At 44.5% G+C, this 16,481-nt stretch overlaps 9 non-coding genes across 9 annotated transcripts; all 9 read left to right on the forward strand.

Moving 5' to 3' along the window:
• The first annotated feature begins 436 nt into the window (after positions 1 to 436).
• TRNAK-CUU lies at positions 437 to 509 on the forward strand. Its single transcript has one exon. It is a non-coding gene; the product is annotated as a tRNA-Lys (tRNA).
• A 1,094-nt stretch (positions 510 to 1,603) lies between these two features.
• On the forward strand, positions 1,604 to 1,676 carry TRNAK-CUU. The gene has a single exon. It is a non-coding gene; the product is annotated as a tRNA-Lys (tRNA).
• A 6,630-nt stretch (positions 1,677 to 8,306) lies between these two features.
• Positions 8,307 to 8,379, forward strand: TRNAK-CUU. Its single transcript has one exon. It is a non-coding gene; the product is annotated as a tRNA-Lys (tRNA).
• A 1,094-nt stretch (positions 8,380 to 9,473) lies between these two features.
• TRNAK-CUU lies at positions 9,474 to 9,546 on the forward strand. The gene has a single exon. It is a non-coding gene; the product is annotated as a tRNA-Lys (tRNA).
• Positions 9,547 to 10,645: 1,099 nt separating this feature from the next.
• Positions 10,646 to 10,718, forward strand: TRNAK-CUU. Its single transcript has one exon. It is a non-coding gene; the product is annotated as a tRNA-Lys (tRNA).
• A 1,092-nt stretch (positions 10,719 to 11,810) lies between these two features.
• TRNAK-CUU lies at positions 11,811 to 11,883 on the forward strand. Its single transcript has one exon. It is a non-coding gene; the product is annotated as a tRNA-Lys (tRNA).
• A 1,099-nt stretch (positions 11,884 to 12,982) lies between these two features.
• TRNAK-CUU lies at positions 12,983 to 13,055 on the forward strand. Its single transcript has one exon. It is a non-coding gene; the product is annotated as a tRNA-Lys (tRNA).
• Positions 13,056 to 14,147: 1,092 nt separating this feature from the next.
• Positions 14,148 to 14,220, forward strand: TRNAK-CUU. Its single transcript has one exon. It is a non-coding gene; the product is annotated as a tRNA-Lys (tRNA).
• Positions 14,221 to 15,319: 1,099 nt separating this feature from the next.
• On the forward strand, positions 15,320 to 15,392 carry TRNAK-CUU. The gene has a single exon. It is a non-coding gene; the product is annotated as a tRNA-Lys (tRNA).
• The last annotated feature ends 1,089 nt before the right edge of the window (positions 15,393 to 16,481 follow it).

Raw genomic sequence — 16,481 nt, forward strand, 5'->3', positions numbered from 1 at the left:
TCCAATTTTCAGTGAAGTTCAAAAGAGAAAGTGATTTCCTCTATCATCTGACTACAGACTTATGTCTAAGGAAGGGGTAGGCAATTACATTCCTCGAGAGCCACAGGCATTTCAGGATTTCAGGATATCCATATGAATATGTATGAGATGAATTGGCATGCACTGCCTCTTTGAGAAGCAAATCTATCTCATGCATATTTAGTGTGGATATGGGACCTGAAAAGTCTTTGGATCTTAAGGACCGTAATTTCGTATTCCTGGTCTAGGGTATCCAGTCAATGGGCCTTGAAGACAACTTGGTTGAGGTGTGCATAAAAGAGGGTAATGGTAAATACAATCATTTTTCAAGAGACTCAGTCGATTGACGGACTGGCTGAGAGATGTGTTTGGATCATGGCAGAAATGCACACCCTCTCCAAGAAGCCCCACCATCTAAGCCCGGCTAGCTCAGTCGGTAGAGCATGAGACTCTTAATCTCAGGGTCGTGGGTTCAAGCCCCACGCTGGGCGGATGATCAAATTTTAACAGAGAGGAGGTGGGAAAATAGAAGCTTGGTGGGTCATCCTCAACGAATGATGGCATAAAGTCAGGGACACTTTATTGTTGGAATGTTTCTAGAATTGGTTAACTTGCTATATCTGAACAGATGTGGCTCCAATTTCTTGAAATGTTCATAGAAGAAGTGGTTTCCATTGTCCGCTGACAGGACACTTAGGTCTAGGAATCCGGTGAATGGGCCTTGAAGACAAGTTGGTTGAGGTGTATATAAAAGAGGGTAATGGTAAATACAATCATTTTTAAAGAGACTCAGTCTAATGATGTCTGGCTGAGGAATGTGTTTTGGTCATGGCAGTCACGCACACCTTCTCCAATAAAGCCTATCTAAGCCCGACTATCTCAGTCGGTAGAGCATAATACTCTTAGTCTCAGATTTGTGGGTTCAAGCCCCACGATGGGCAAATGACCAACTTTTAACAAAGAGTAGGTGGGTCACGCTCATTGAATGATGGATCTCGATGATCGTATTTTCCTACTCATGGTCTAAGGAATCCAGTAAATGGGCTTTGAAGACAACTTGCTTGAGGTGTAGATAAAAGAGGGTAATGGAGACTTTATTGCTGGAAAGCTTCTAGAATTAGGTAACTTGCTAGATCTGAACAGAGGTGGCTCCAATTTTCCGTGAAGTTCAAAAGAGAAAATGATTTTCTCTATCGCTGACTACTGACTTACGTCTAAGGAAGGGGTAGGCATTACATTCCTCAAGAGCCACAGGCATTTCACGACTTCAGGATATCCACATGAATATGTATGAGATGAATTTGCATGCACTGCCTCCTTGAGATGCAAATCTATCTCAAGCATATTTAGTGTGGATATCGGGACCTGAAAAGTCTTTGGATCTTAAGGACCGTAATTTCGTATTCCTGGTCTAGGGCATCCAGTCAATGGGCCTTGAAGACAACTTGGTTGAGGTGTGCATAAAAGAGGGTAATGGTAAATACAATCATTTTTCAACAGACTCAGTCGATAGACGGACTGGGTAAGAGATGTGTTTGGGTCATGGCAGAAATGCACACCCTCTCCAAGAAGCCCCACCATCTAAGCCCGGCTAGCTCAGTCGGTAGAGCATGAGACTCTTAATCTCAGGGTCGTGGGTTCAAGCCCCACGCTGGGCGGATGATCAAATTTTAACAGAGAGGAGGTGGGAAAATAGAAGCTTGGTGGGTCATCCTCAATGAATGATGGCATAAAGTCAGGGACACTTTATTGTTGGAATGTTTCTAGAATTGGTTAACTTGCTATATCTGAACAGATGTGGCTCCAATTTCTTGAAATGTTCATAGAAAAAGTGGTTTCCATTGTCCGCTGACAGGACACTTAGGTCTAGGAATCCGGTGAATGGGCCTTGAAGACAAGTTGGTTGAGGTTTAGATAAAAGAGGGTAATGGTAAATACAATCATTTTTTTTGAAAAGTATGTTTTATTAAATTTTCAATAAGAAAAGAACCAAGCACTCAAGTGCACATGGTGTACAACAAATGTCATGAATACCAAAATTCTGCTCAAATTCACCAACACAATCTTGAGCCCTCCCCCCCATCCCACCCACTCCCACCCCCCTCCCATAACCCAAATAAACAAACAGATCAGAACAAAGGTCCACTCTAGTACAGTCCAAATTCTATGGTCAAATATTTAACAAATGGCTTCGAGCTCTAGATGTTAAAGTATCCCAGAAGGGAGCCCAACAATGACAGAACAATCTGCCCTGTGCAGAGTCCAGACTAGCAAAACAAAGGCGCTCCATGGAGGCGTGCTGTATCATCAATGTCCGCCAGCGCGAAAGCGTCGGAGATGCAGATGAAATCCAATTAAGTAGAATAGTCTTCTTCCCCAATAGTATAGAGCGGGCAAGAAAGCTTCTAAACCCCTTTGGAGCTGACAGAGGCACAGAGTCAAGGGTAAACAGCATCTGTTGATCTAAAGAAAAGTTGTAATTCCACATGTTTTGAATATGCACACACAGCTGTTGCCAAAAAGCGTGAATCCGAGGACACATCCAGAACTGATGTCCCAAAGTGGAAGGAGAATGAGAACATTTAAGGCAACCATCAGACAGGCACATCTTCGCACGATATTGATATGAAGTAGATCTATACAAACGATGGAAAAATTTATAATTCATTTCAAACAGAGTGACACTGTGCGAAATTCGAGCCGTTCGAAAGACCCCCCTGCGGATCATAGTAGCTGTTATCTCACAGGAAAGATCATGTGACCATTTTAAAGCATAAGAGTCATAGGAAGGCTCGCCCAGACATTCCTGTAGATGACGATGATGAAATCGCAAAGGAATCGGTACCTGAGCAGATAAGCTCAGCGCTTCAGATAGAAGTTCCATACAACGATCCGCTATAGAGTCCCGTGGCAAGGAGGCAATGTAAGAGGAAAGTTGAAGGTAAGTGAACCAATCAGTAGGCCTCCAGCCATGGTCTCGCTGAAGTTCTTCAAATGATTTCAAGGCGCCAGTGGAGTGCACCAATTGAAAAATATATTGATTAGTAGGCAATGTCCACACTTGAGAAGAAACTGGGTCCATACCCGCTGTAAAGTCACCATTACCCCGCAATGGTAAGTAAGGAGTAACCTGAGAGGTAAGCTTGAGCTGATTACAAAGTACTTTCCAAAGACGCCGCAAAGGCAGTAGAAATAAGTCTCGTGCTGAGGAGGTCTTCCTTGGCAAGTGAGAAGTGTGGAGCAGGTAACTGAAATGATATGGAGCACAGAGCAACAATTCCTGTGTGGAAGCCGAAAAATGTGTAGTCCCCCGGTACCAATCGTTCAAATGTCTCATCTGGCACGCCCAGGACAATAAACGAAGACTCCGAAGACCAAATCCTCCGCGATCCCTAGGGCGCGCCAGATGAGCCAAAGACATACGAGCCCTCCTCCCACCCCATAGGAACTTTTGCAAACATTTCCCCAGAATATTATCATGACGTGCGGAGAATAATACAGGTATCATTTGAAACACATAGAGCCACTGGGGCACAATTATCATATTATACAACGCTATTCTACCCATTAAAGAAAGCGGGTAACTCCTCCAATTCTGCAATTTTTGAGTTGTGGAAAGAACTAGAGGGCCCACATTGAGAGCATAAAGTTGGGAAGGATCAGGGGAGACAACCACACCCAAATAAGTAAGATGACCCGGTGCCCATGATAGAAGAAAAGGTCCCCTCCACTGTGTCTGCACTTCCGGGGTCAAGGGCAAAACTGAAGACTTTGATTTGTTTAGTACCAAACCCGAGTACATACTAAACTCATCCAGCAACTCTAAAGCTCTAGTAAGAGAAAGTTCGGGAGATCCCAAAGTTAACAAGAGATCATCAGCATAAGCTAAAACCCTCAGTTGGGAGTTACCCTCTGGTAGACCCTGGATAATGTCATCTCGCATTATAGTGCGCAGGAGAGGGTCTAAGTAGAGTAAGAAAAGGAGAGGTGAAAGGGGGCTACCCTGTCGCGTCCCACGCGCTATCGAAAAAAACGGGTGTGTAAGTACCATTGACCGAAATGCAGGCCGTAGGATCTGTGTAAAGCAAGTGTATCATGTCCAGGAACCACCCCTCAAAACCCATGTATGTGAGCACTTGGAATAAATATCCCCAATTTACCTGATCGAAAGCCTTTGCTGCATCTAGCCCCACCAGTATGCCTGGAAGATCAGAATCCCTTGAGCGCTGTAGAGCAGTGAGTAGTCTACGAACATTGAGCACCGAGTGGCGGTGTTGAACAAAACCCACCTGTTCCTGTACTATCAAAGTGGGCAATAAGGTGGCCAATCTATTAGCCAATATTTTGTCCAATATTTTGATGTCCACATTAATTAGTGATATAGGTCTATAAGATTCAATGTCCGTATCAAGTTTGCCCGGTTTAGGTATTAGGGTGATGATTGCCTGGTTAGCCCCCCGCGGGAAGGACCCTCCCTCAAGCGCTGCCGTATAATATGCCTCCAATGGACCACAGAGGGAAGGAAAAAGAAGTTTATAGAACTCAGGAGTAAATCCATCGGGGCCTGGTGACGTACCTCCCTTAAGCTGCTTAACCGCCCCCTGAAGTTCTTTACCCTGTATAGGACGATTTAAGTAGTTACGATCCAGTGAGGTCAAGCGGGGTACCCCCGCATCCATTAAATAATCCTCCGCATTCGGTCCCCCCTGCCCTTCCCTGGAGGCATAAAACTCCGTATAATGTTGGAGAAAGCCAGCGGATATTGCAGGAGTGGTTGTGAGCTCCTCCCCCGATCGCAGCAAAATACGGGAAATATGACGATTAGGACGGTGAGGTTTAGTCAAGTTAGCCAAAAGCCGTCCCGCTCTATTCCCAAACCTATAGAATTTAAACTTCCAATAATGAAAGTAATGTTGTGTGCGTTCATGTAATAATGTGTTCAATGCGTTCTGCGCCGCTACCATGGCCTCCTGAGATTGAGGGGAAGGATGCGAAAGGTGAGCTCGCTTCAGACGTTTACATTCACTCTCTAAATGAAGAAGGCCCCTGGAAAGGCGGGCTCTATGAGCACTGACATAGGAAATGATATCCCCCCGCAGTACAGATTTGGCTGCCTCCCAAAAGAGCACGGGTGTAGTCCTATGCTGTGCATTGAAAACCTCATAGTCATTCCATTTCTGTGTGAGATATTTTTGAAAATTCAAATTTTTAAATAGGTAGGAAGGAAATTTCCATGCCCCCCCAGGCATATTGTCCGTACCACTTAAGATGTCTATCCAGATAGGACAATGATCAGACACAGAAATAGGACCCACTTCGGATGCTCCTATCATAGGCAAATAAGCAGTGGACGTCAGTATGTAGTCTATACGGGAGAATGTGTGATGCGCTCGGGACTGATGGGTGTAATCCCGTTCCGTGGTATGAAGTACACGCCACGGGTCTATAAGATCTAAAGTGTCGCATAAGTATGGAATACCTTTCGTGGGGCCATGATTTTGTGAGGAGCCCGGTCCCGTTCTGTCCATACTAGGGTCCAGGACTTGGTTAAAATCTCCCAACACTATCAAAGGATTAGTAGGATCTCTGACTCCCAATCCCGTGATAGAAGTGAAAAAGGAGTGCTCATATTGATTGGGGGCATACAGCATTAACAGATTGATAACCTTCCCTGACATAATAACCTTACACATTAAAATCCTTCCCAAAGTATCCCGGTAAAGTTGTTCCACCCTGCCCGGAAATCCCCTGCGCACCAGGAGCACCACCCCTGCCTTCTTATTAGAGGAAGAAGAGCAAAAAATCTGCCCCACCCATCCTCTAAGGAGTTTAGCGTGTTCAGCATCAGAAAGTCTTGTCTCCTGCAAACAAGCCAAATCTGCCTTATGATGCTGCAGACGCTGAAGAATCTTACTTCTCTTAACAGGAGAGGTTATGCCGCATACATTCCAGGATAATAGTCGAATAGTTTGGGAAGTCATGGAATAGGAAAGGTACAGACACGCGCCCAGTTCCACTTACAGAGTCTCCCCGGCTCCCAGCCAAACCAGGGAGAATAGAAAACAAGTCTGGCCGTTGATGTCACCAAGAAAAGCACAGTATTTGGGATTATCAGAAACTGTACCAGAATGGACAATACAAACAAGAGTGTTATGATCAAGTGCACAAAACTCAATCCCCTCTCCCACCTACCCCTACCCAAACCCAACCTACCCCCTAACCCCCCCTTCCAATCTATCCCTACCATCCCCCCACTTACTCCAAGATAAGGCTACCCTCAAACCCTCCCGGGCTTAAGATAGCAAATCACGTGTGTGAGGCTATCCGATCCCCACCATCCTCCTCAGAAAGTGAAATACACTGCACCTACAACATTTAAACAACCAGCAGTAATTTGTGAAACCCCCCAATACCAGCATTGCAGTAAAGACAGAATGTTATGCTCATGTAGTTCCTGCCGTGGACTCTGCACGATTAATGAACTCCCCTGCTAAGTCTGCAGAGTCAAACACGTGCCATTTCCCATTTTGGTGTATTTTCAGCACTGCAGGATAAAGAAACATAAAACGCCTCTTTTGTTCCACCAGCTTAGCGCATAGGGGGTGAAAGACTTTGCGCCGGTCAGTCAGCGCAGCAGAGTAATCTTGACCAATGCGCACCGGTAAAGTTTCATAAGTCAGAGGTTCTCGTCGGGCACGGTAGGCTCTCAGCAGTTCCACTTTATGACGATAATTGTGTAATTTTCCAATGATAACTCTGGGTCTCTGGTCCGAGCCCCCTTTAGGACCCACTCTATGTACCCTCTCAAAGCGGGCTGGGCCCAGTGAGGATGGCATGGGGAGCTCACTAGCCAGCCACGACTCCACCACAGATAATAACGCTGTATCAGAGATGGTTTCTGGGAGTCCGATAAAGCGCAGGTTCCCACGGCGAGAACGGTTCTCTAAGTCCTCAAGCTTGTCTTGACAAGAGTGTAGCTGCTTGGTGAGGGAGGCCACTGTGGATTCCATTGCCGTGGCCCCATCTTCCACCGCCGAGACCCTCGTCTCCAGTTCAGTCACCCTCGTCGAGTTGTCCTCCAGCAGAGACTCCAGTTTGGTTAATTGGCTGGAAATAAGCTCCATCCTCGGCCCCAGCGCCTGTATGACCACATTGTGGAGCTCTGTGAGCATCTCCGGGGTAAATGCCGCTGTCGCCGCTGTCGCCGCCGCCGCCTCAGCACGAGGCGCGGCCGCCATTTTATCCTCCCCGGACCGCGTCTTGTCTCTCTCTTTTTTCCCCGATTTCGCCGCCATTCGTGCCCCCGGAGAGCTTAAAAACTTGTCCATGCAGTGCTGACCCGTTGCTGGCAAAAGGGGGAGCAGAATCGCTAATGCGAGGTGCGGTTGTTATGCCGGATGAGGGGCAGGGATCCGGAGCCGATCGAACTCACAGCCGACCAGCTCACAGCATCACGTGATCCCTCGTACAATCATTTTTAAAGAGACTCAATCTATTGATGGTCTGGCTAAGGAATGTGTTTTGGTCATGGCAGACACGCACACCTTCTCCAATAAAGCCTATCATCTAAGCCCGACTATCTCAGTCGGTAGAGCATAATACTCTTAGTCTCAGGGTTGTGGGTTCAATCCCCACGTTGGGCAAATGACCAACTTTTAACAAAGAGTAGGTGGGTCACGCTCATTGAATGATGGATCTCGATGATCGTATTTTCCTACTCATGGTCTAGGGCATCAAGTCAATGGGCTTTGAAGACAACTTGCTTGAGGTGTAGATAAAAGAGGGTAATGGAGACTTTTTTGCTGGAAAGCTTCTAGAATTAGGTAACTTGCTAGATCTGAACAGAGGTGGCTCCAATTTTCAGTGAAGTTCAAAAGAGAAAGTGATTTCCTCTATCATCTGACTACAGACTTATGTCTAAGGAAGGGGTAGGCAATTACATTCCTCGAGAGCCACAGGCATTTCAGGATTTCAGGATATCCATATGAATATGTATGAGATGAATTGGCATGCACTGCCTCTTTGAGAAGCAAATCTATCTCATGCATATTTAGTGTGGATATGGGACCTGAAAAGTCTTTGGATCTTAAGGACCGTAATTTCGTATTCCTGGTCTAGGGTATCCAGTCAATGGGCCTTGAAGACAACTTGGTTGAGGTGTGCATAAAAGAGGGTAATGGTAAATACAATCATTTTTCAAGAGACTCAGTCGATTGACGGACTGGCTGAGAGATGTGTTTGGATCATGGCAGAAATGCACACCCTCTCCAAGAAGCCCCACCATCTAAGCCTGGCTAGCTCAGTCGGTAGAGCATGAGACTCTTAATTTCAGGGTCGTGGGTTCAAGCCCCACGCTGGGCGGATGATCAAATTTTAACAGAGAGGAGGTGGGAAAATAGAAGCTTGGTGGGTCATCCTCAACGAATGATGGCATAAAGTCAGGGACACTTTATTGTTGGAATGTTTCTAGAATTGGTTAACTTGCTATATCTGAACAGATGTGGCTCCAATTTCTTGAAATGTTCATAGAAGAAGTGGTTTCCATTGTCCGCTGACAGGACACTTAGGTCTAGGAATCCGGTGAATGGGCCTTGAAGACAAGTTGGTTGAGGTGTATATAAAAGAGGGTAATGGTAAATACAATCATTTTTAAAGAGACTCAGTCTAATGATGTCTGGCTGAGGAATGTGTTTTGGTCATGGCAGTCACGCACACCTTCTCCAATAAAGCCTATCTAAGCCCGACTATCTCAGTCGGTAGAGCATAATACTCTTAGTCTCAGATTTGTGGGTTCAAGCCCCACGATGGGCAAATGACCAACTTTTAACAAAGAGTAGGTGGGTCACGCTCATTGAATGATGGATCTCGATGATAGTATTTTCCTACTCATGGTCTAAGGAATCCAGTAAATGGGCTTTGAAGACAACTTGCTTGAGGTGTAGATAAAAGAGGGTAATGGAGACTTTATTGCTGGAAAGCTTCTAGAATTAGGTAACTTGCTAGATCTGAACAGAGGTGGCTCCAATTTTCCGTGAAGTTCAAAAGAGAAAATGATTTTCTCTATCTCTGACTACAGACTTACGTCTAAGGAAGGGGTAGGCATTACATTCCTCAAGAGCCACAGGCATTTCACGACTTCAGGATATCCACATGAATATGTATGAGATGAATTTGCATGCACTGCCTCCTTGAGATGCAAATCTATCTCAAGCATATTTAGTGTGGATATCCGGACCTCACCTATATGTGGATCTTGAGGACCGTAATTTCGTACTCCTAGTCTAGGGCATCCAGTCAATGGGCCTTGAAGACAACTTGGTTGAGGTGTGCATAAAATAGGGTAATGGTAAATACAATCATTTTTCAAGAGACTCAGTCGATAGACGGACTGGGTAAGAGATGTGTTTGGGTCATGGCAGAAATGCACACCCTCTCCAAGAAGCCCCACCATCTAAGCCCGGCTAGCTCAGTCGGTAGAGCATGAGACTCTTAATCTCAGGGTCGTGGGTTCAAGCCCCACGCTGGGCGGATGATCAAATTTTAACAGAGAGGAGGTGGGAAAATAGAAGCTTGGTGGGTCATCCTCAAGGAATGATGGCATAAAGTCAGGGACACTTTATTGTTGGAATGTTTCTAGAATTGGTTAACTTGCTATATCTGAACAGATGTGGCTCCAATTTCTTGAAATGTTCATAGAAGAAGTGGTTTCCATTGTCCGCTGACAGGACACTTAGGTCTAGGAATCCGGTGAATGGGCCTTGAAGACAAGTTGGTTGAGGTTTAGATAAAAGAGGGTAATGGTAAATACAATCATTTTTAAAGAGACTCAATCGATTGATGGTCTGGCTAAGGAATGTGTTTTGGTCATGGCAGACACGCACACCTTCTCCAATAAAGCCTATCATCTAAGCCCGACTATCTCAGTCGGTAGAGCATAATACTCTTAGTCTCAGGGTTGTGGGTTCAAGCCCCACGTTGGGCAAATGACCAACTTTTAACAAAGAGTAGGTGGGTCACGCTCATTGAATGATGGATCTCGATGATCGTATTTTCCTACTCATGGTCTAGGGCATCAAGTCAATGGGCTTTGAAGACAACTTGCTTGAGGTGTACATAAAAGAGGGTAATGGAGACTTTTTTGCTGGAAAGCTTCTAGAATTAGGTAACTTGCTAGATCTGAACAGAGGTGGCTCCAATTTTCAGTGAAGTTCAAAAGAGAAAGTGATTTCCTCTATCATCTGACTACAGACTTATGTCTAAGGAAGGGGTAGGCAATTACATTCCTCGAGAGCCACAGGCATTTCAGGATTTCAGGATATCCATATGAATATGTATGAGATGAATTGGCATGCACTGCCTCTTTGAGAAGCAAATATATCTCATGCATATTTAGTGTGGATATGGGACCTGAAAAGTCTTTGGATCTTAAGGACCGTAATTTCGTATTCCTGGTCTAGGGTATCCAGTCAATGGGCCTTGAAGACAACTTGGTTGAGGTGTGCATAAAAGAGGGTAATGGTAAATACAATCATTTTTCAAGAGACTCAGTCGATTGACGGACTGGCTGAGAGATGTGTTTGGGTCATGGCAGAAATGCACACCCTCTCCAAGAAGCCCCACCATCTAAGCCCGGCTAGCTCAGTCGGTAGAGCGTGAGACTCTTAATCTCAGGGTCGTGGGTTCAAGCCCCGCGCTGGGCGGATGATCAAATTTTAACAGAGAGGAGGTGGGAAAATAGAAGCTTGGTGGGTCATCCTCAACGAATGATGGCATAAAGTCAGGGACACTTTATTGTTGGAATGTTTCTAGAATTGGTTAACTTGCTATATCTGAACAGATGTGGCTCCAATTTCTTGAAATGTTCATAGAAGAAGTGGTTTCCATTGTCCGCTGACAGGACACTTAGGTCTAGGAATCCGGTGAATGGGCCTTGAAGACAAGTTGGTTGAGGTGTATATAAAAGAGGGTAATGGTAAATACAATCATTTTTAAAGAGACTCAGTCTAATGATGTCTGGCTGAGGAATGTGTTTTGGTCATGGCAGTCACGCACACCTTCTCCAATAAAGCCTATCTAAGCCCGACTATCTCAGTCGGTAGAGCATAATACTCTTAGTCTCAGATTTGTGGGTTCAAGCCCCACGATGGGCAAATGACCAACTTTTAACAAAGAGTAGGTGGGTCACGCTCATTGAATGATGGATCTCGATGATAGTATTTTCCTACTCATGGTCTAAGGAATCCAGTAAATGGGCTTTGAAGACAACTTGCTTGAGGTGTAGATAAAAGAGGGTAATGGAGACTTTATTGCTGGAAAGCTTCTAGAATTAGGTAACTTGCTAGATCTGAACAGAGGTGGCTCCAATTTTCCGTGAAGTTCAAAAGAGAAAATGATTTTCTCTATCTCTGACTACAGACTTACGTCTAAGGAAGGGGTAGGCATTACATTCCTCAAGAGCCACAGGCATTTCACGACTTCAGGATATCCACATGAATATGTATGAGATGAATTTGCATGCACTGCCTCCTTGAGATGCAAATCTATCTCAAGCATATTTAGTGTGGATATCCGGACCTCACCTATATGTGGATCTTGAGGACCGTAATTTCGTACTCCTAGTCTAGGGCATCCAGTCAATGGGCCTTGAAGACAACTTGGTTGAGGTGTGCATAAAATAGGGTAATGGTAAATACAATCATTTTTCAAGAGACTCAGTCGATTGTCGGACTGGCTGAGTGATGTGTTTGACTTGGCAGAAATGCACACCCTCTCCAAGAAGCCCCACCATCTAAGCCTGGCTGGCTCAGTCGGTAGAGCATGAGACTCTTAATCTCAGGGTTGTGGGTTCAAGCCCTACGCTGGGCGGATGATCAAATTTTAACAGAGAGGAGGTGGGAAAATAGAAGCTTGGTGGGTCATCCTCAACGAATGATGGCATAAAGTCAGGGACACTTTATTGTTGGAATGTTTCTAGAATTGGTTAACTTGCTATATCTGAACAGATGTGGCTCCAATTTCTTGAAATGTTCATAGAAGAAGTGGTTTCCATTGTCCGCTGACAGGACACTTAGGTCTAGGAATCTGGTGAATGGGCCTTGAAGACAAGTTGGTTGAGGTTTAGATAAAAGAGGGTAATGGTAAATACAATCATTTTTAAAGAGACTCAATCGATTGATGGTCTGGCTAAGGAATGTGTTTTGGTCATGGCAGACACGTACACCTTCTCCAATAAAGCCTATCATCTAAGCCCGACTATCTCAGTCGGTAGAGCATAATACTCTTAGTCTCAGGGTTGTGGGTTCAAGCCCCACGTTGGGCAAATGACCAACTTTTAACAAAGAGTAGGTGGGTCACGCTCATTGAATGATGGATCTCGATGATCGTATTTTCCTACTCATGGTCTAGGGCATCAAGTCAATGGGCTTTGAAGACAACTTGCTTGAGGTGTAGATAAAAGAGGGTAATGGAGACTTTTTTGCTGGAAAGCTTCTAGAATTAGGTAACTTGCTAGATCTGAACAGAGGTGGCTCCAATTTTCAGTGAAGTTCAAAAGAGAAAGTGATTTCCTCTATCATCTGACTACAGACTTATGTCTAAGGAAGGGGTAGGCAATTACATTCCTCGAGAGCCACAGGCATTTCAGGATTTCAGGATATCCATATGAATATGTATGAGATGAATTGGCATGCACTGCCTCTTTGAGAAGCAAATCTATCTCATGCATATTTAGTGTGGATATGGGACCTGAAAAGTCTTTGGATCTTAAGGACCGTAATTTCGTATTCCTGGTCTAGGGTATCCAGTCAATGGGCCTTGAAGACAACTTGGTTGAGGTGTGCATAAAAGAGGGTAATGGTAAATACAATCATTTTTCAAGAGACTCAGTCAATTGACGGACTGGCTGAGAGATGTGTTTGGGTCATGGCAGAAATGCACACCCTCTCCAAGAAGCCCCACCATCTAAGCCCGGCTAGCTCAGTCGGTAGAGCATGAGACTCTTAATCTCAGGGTCGTGGGTTCAAGCCCCACGCTGGGCGGATGATCAAATTTTAACAGAGAGGAGGTGGGAAAATAGAAGCTTGGTGGGTCATCCTCAACGAATGATGGCATAATGTCAGGGACACTTTATTGTTGGAATGTTTCTAGAATTGGTTAACTTGCTATATCTGAACAGATGTGGCTCCAATTTCTTGAAATGTTCATAGAAGAAGTGGTTTCCATTGTCCGCTGACAGGACACTTAGGTCTAGGAATCCGGTGAATGGGCCTTGAAGACAAGTTGGTTGAGGTGTATATAAAAGAGGGTAATGGTAAATACAATCATTTTTAAAGAGACTCAGTCTAATGATGTCTGGCTGAGGAATGTGTTTTGGTCATGGCAGTCACGCACACCTTCTCCAATAAAGCCTATCTAAGCCCGACTATCTCAGTCGGTAGAGCATAATACTCTTAGTCTCAGATTTGTGGGTTCAAGCCCCACGATGGGCAAATGACCAACTTTTAACAAAGAGTAGGTGGGTCACGCTCATTGAATGATGGATCTCGATGATAGTATTTTCCTACTCATGGTCTAAGGAATCCAGTAAATGGGCTTTGAAGACAACTTGCTTGAGGTGTAGATAAAAGAGGGTAATGGAGACTTTATTGCTGGAAAGCTTCTAGAATTAGGTAACTTGCTAGATCTGAACAGAGGTGGCTCCAATTTTCCGTGAAGTTCAAAAGAGAAAATGATTTTCTCTATCTCTGACTACAGACTTACGTCTAAGGAAGGGGTAGGCATTACATTCCTCAAGAGCCACAGGCATTTCACGACTTCAGGATATCCACATGAATATGTATGAGATGAATTTGCATGCACTGCCTCCTTGAGATGCAAATCTATCTCAAGCATATTTAGTGTGGATATCCGGACCTCACCTATATGTGGATCTTGAGGACCGTAATTTCGTACTCCTAGTCTAGGGCATCCAGTCAATGGGCCTTGAAGACAACTTGGTTGAGGTGTGCATAAAATAGGGTAATGGTAAATACAATCATTTTTCAAGAGACTCAGTCGATTGTCGGACTGGCTGAGTGATGTGTTTGACTTGGCAGAAATGCACACCCTCTCCAAGAAGCCCCACCATCTAAGCCTGGCTGGCTCAGTCGGTAGAGCATGAGACTCTTAATCTCAGGGTTGTGGGTTCAAGCCCTACGCTGGGCGGATGATCAAATTTTAACAGAGAGGAGGTGGGAAAATAGAAGCTTGGTGGGTCATCCTCAACGAATGATGGCATAAAGTCAGGGACACTTTATTGTTGGAATGTTTCTAGAATTGGTTAACTTGCTATATCTGAACAGATGTGGCTCCAATTTCTTGAAATGTTCATAGAAGAAGTGGTTTCCATTGTCCGCTGACAGGACACTTAGGTCTAGGAATCTGGTGAATGGGCCTTGAAGACAAGTTGGTTGAGGTTTAGATAAAAGAGGGTAATGGTAAATACAATCATTTTTAAAGAGACTCAATCGATTGATGGTCTGGCTAAGGAATGTGTTTTGGTCATGGCAGACACGCACACCTTCTCCAATAAAGCCTATCATCTAAGCCCGACTATCTCAGTCGGTAGAGCATAATACTCTTAGTCTCAGGGTTGTGGGTTCAAGCCCCACGTTGGGCAAATGACCAACTTTTAACAAAGAGTAGGTGGGTCACGCTCATTGAATGATGGATCTCGATGATCGTATTTTCCTACTCATGGTCTAGGGCATCAAGTCAATGGGCTTTGAAGACAACTTGCTTGAGGTGTAGATAAAAGAGGGTAATGGAGACTTTTTTGCTGGAAAGCTTCTAGAATTAGGTAACTTGCTAGATCTGAACAGAGGTGGCTCCAATTTTCAGTGAAGTTCAAAAGAGAAAGTGATTTCCTCTATCATCTGACTACAGACTTATGTCTAAGGAAGGGGTAGGCAATTACATTCCTCGAGAGCCACAGGCATTTCAGGATTTCAGGATATCCATATGAATATGTATGAGATGAATTGGCATGCACTGCCTCTTTGAGAAGCAAATCTATCTCATGCATATTTAGTGTGGATATGGGACCTGAAAAGTCTTTGGATCTTAAGGACCGTAATTTCGTATTCCTGGTCTAGGGTATCCAGTCAATGGGCCTTGAAGACAACTTGGTTGAGGTGTGCATAAAAGAGGGTAATGGTAAATACAATCATTTTTCAACAGACTCAGTCGATAGACGGACTGGGTAAGAGATGTGTTTGGGTCATGGCAGAAATGCACACCCTCTCCAAGAAGCCCCACCATCTAAGCCCGGCTAGCTCAGTCGGTAGAGCATGAGACTCTTAATCTCAGGGTCGTGGGTTCAAGCCCCACGCTGGGTGGATGATCAAATTTTAACAGAGAGGAGGTGGGAAAATAGAAGCTTGGTGGGTCATCCTCAATGAATGATGGCATAAAGTCAGGGACACTTTATTGTTGGAATGTTTCTAGAATTGGTTAACTTGCTATATCTGAACAGATGTGGCTCCAATTTCTTGAAATGTTCATAGAAGAAGTGGTTTCCATTGTCCGCTGACAGGACACTTAGGTCTAGGAATCCGGTGAATGGGCCTTGAAGACAAGTTGGTTGAGGTTTAGATAAAAGAGGGTAATGGTAAATACAATCATTTTTAAAGAGACTCAATCGATTGATGGTCTGGCTAAGGAATGTGTTTTGGTCATGGCAGACACGCACACCTTCTCCAATAAAGCCTATCATCTAAGCCCGACTATCTCAGTCGGTAGAGCATAATACTCTTAGTCTCAGGGTTGTGGGTTCAAGCCCCACGTTGGGCAAATGACCAACTTTTAACAAAGAGTAGGTGGGTCACGCTCATTGAATGATGGATCTCGATGATCGTATTTTCCTACTCATGGTCTAGGGCATCAAGTCAATGGGCTTTGAAGACAACTTGCTTGAGGTGTAGATAAAAGAGGGTAATGGAGACTTTTTTGCTGGAAAGCTTCTAGAATTAGGTAACTTGCTAGATCTGAACAGAGGTGGCTCCAATTTTCAGTGAAGTTCAAAAGAGAAAGTGATTTCCTCTATCATCTGACTACAGACTTATGTCTAAGGAAGGGGTAGGCAATTACATTCCTCGAGAGCCACAGGCATTTCAGGATTTCAGGATATCCATATGAATATGTATGAGATGAATTGGCATGCACTGCCTCTTTGAGAAGCAAATCTATCTCATGCATATTTAGTGTGGATATGGGACCTGAAAAGTCTTTGGATCTTAAGGACCGTAATTTCGTATTCCTGGTCTAGGGTATCCAGTCAATGGGCCTTGAAGACAACTTGGTTGAGGTGTGCATAAAAGAGGGTAATGGTAAATACAATCATTTTTCAACAGACTCAGTCGATAGACGGACTGGGTAAGAGATGTGTTTGGGTCATGGCAGAAATGCACACCCTCTCCAAGAAGCCC

This window comes from Geotrypetes seraphini, chromosome 1 (assembly GCF_902459505.1).
Source record: "Geotrypetes seraphini chromosome 1, aGeoSer1.1, whole genome shotgun sequence".
NCBI lineage: Eukaryota > Metazoa > Chordata > Amphibia > Gymnophiona > Dermophiidae > Geotrypetes > Geotrypetes seraphini.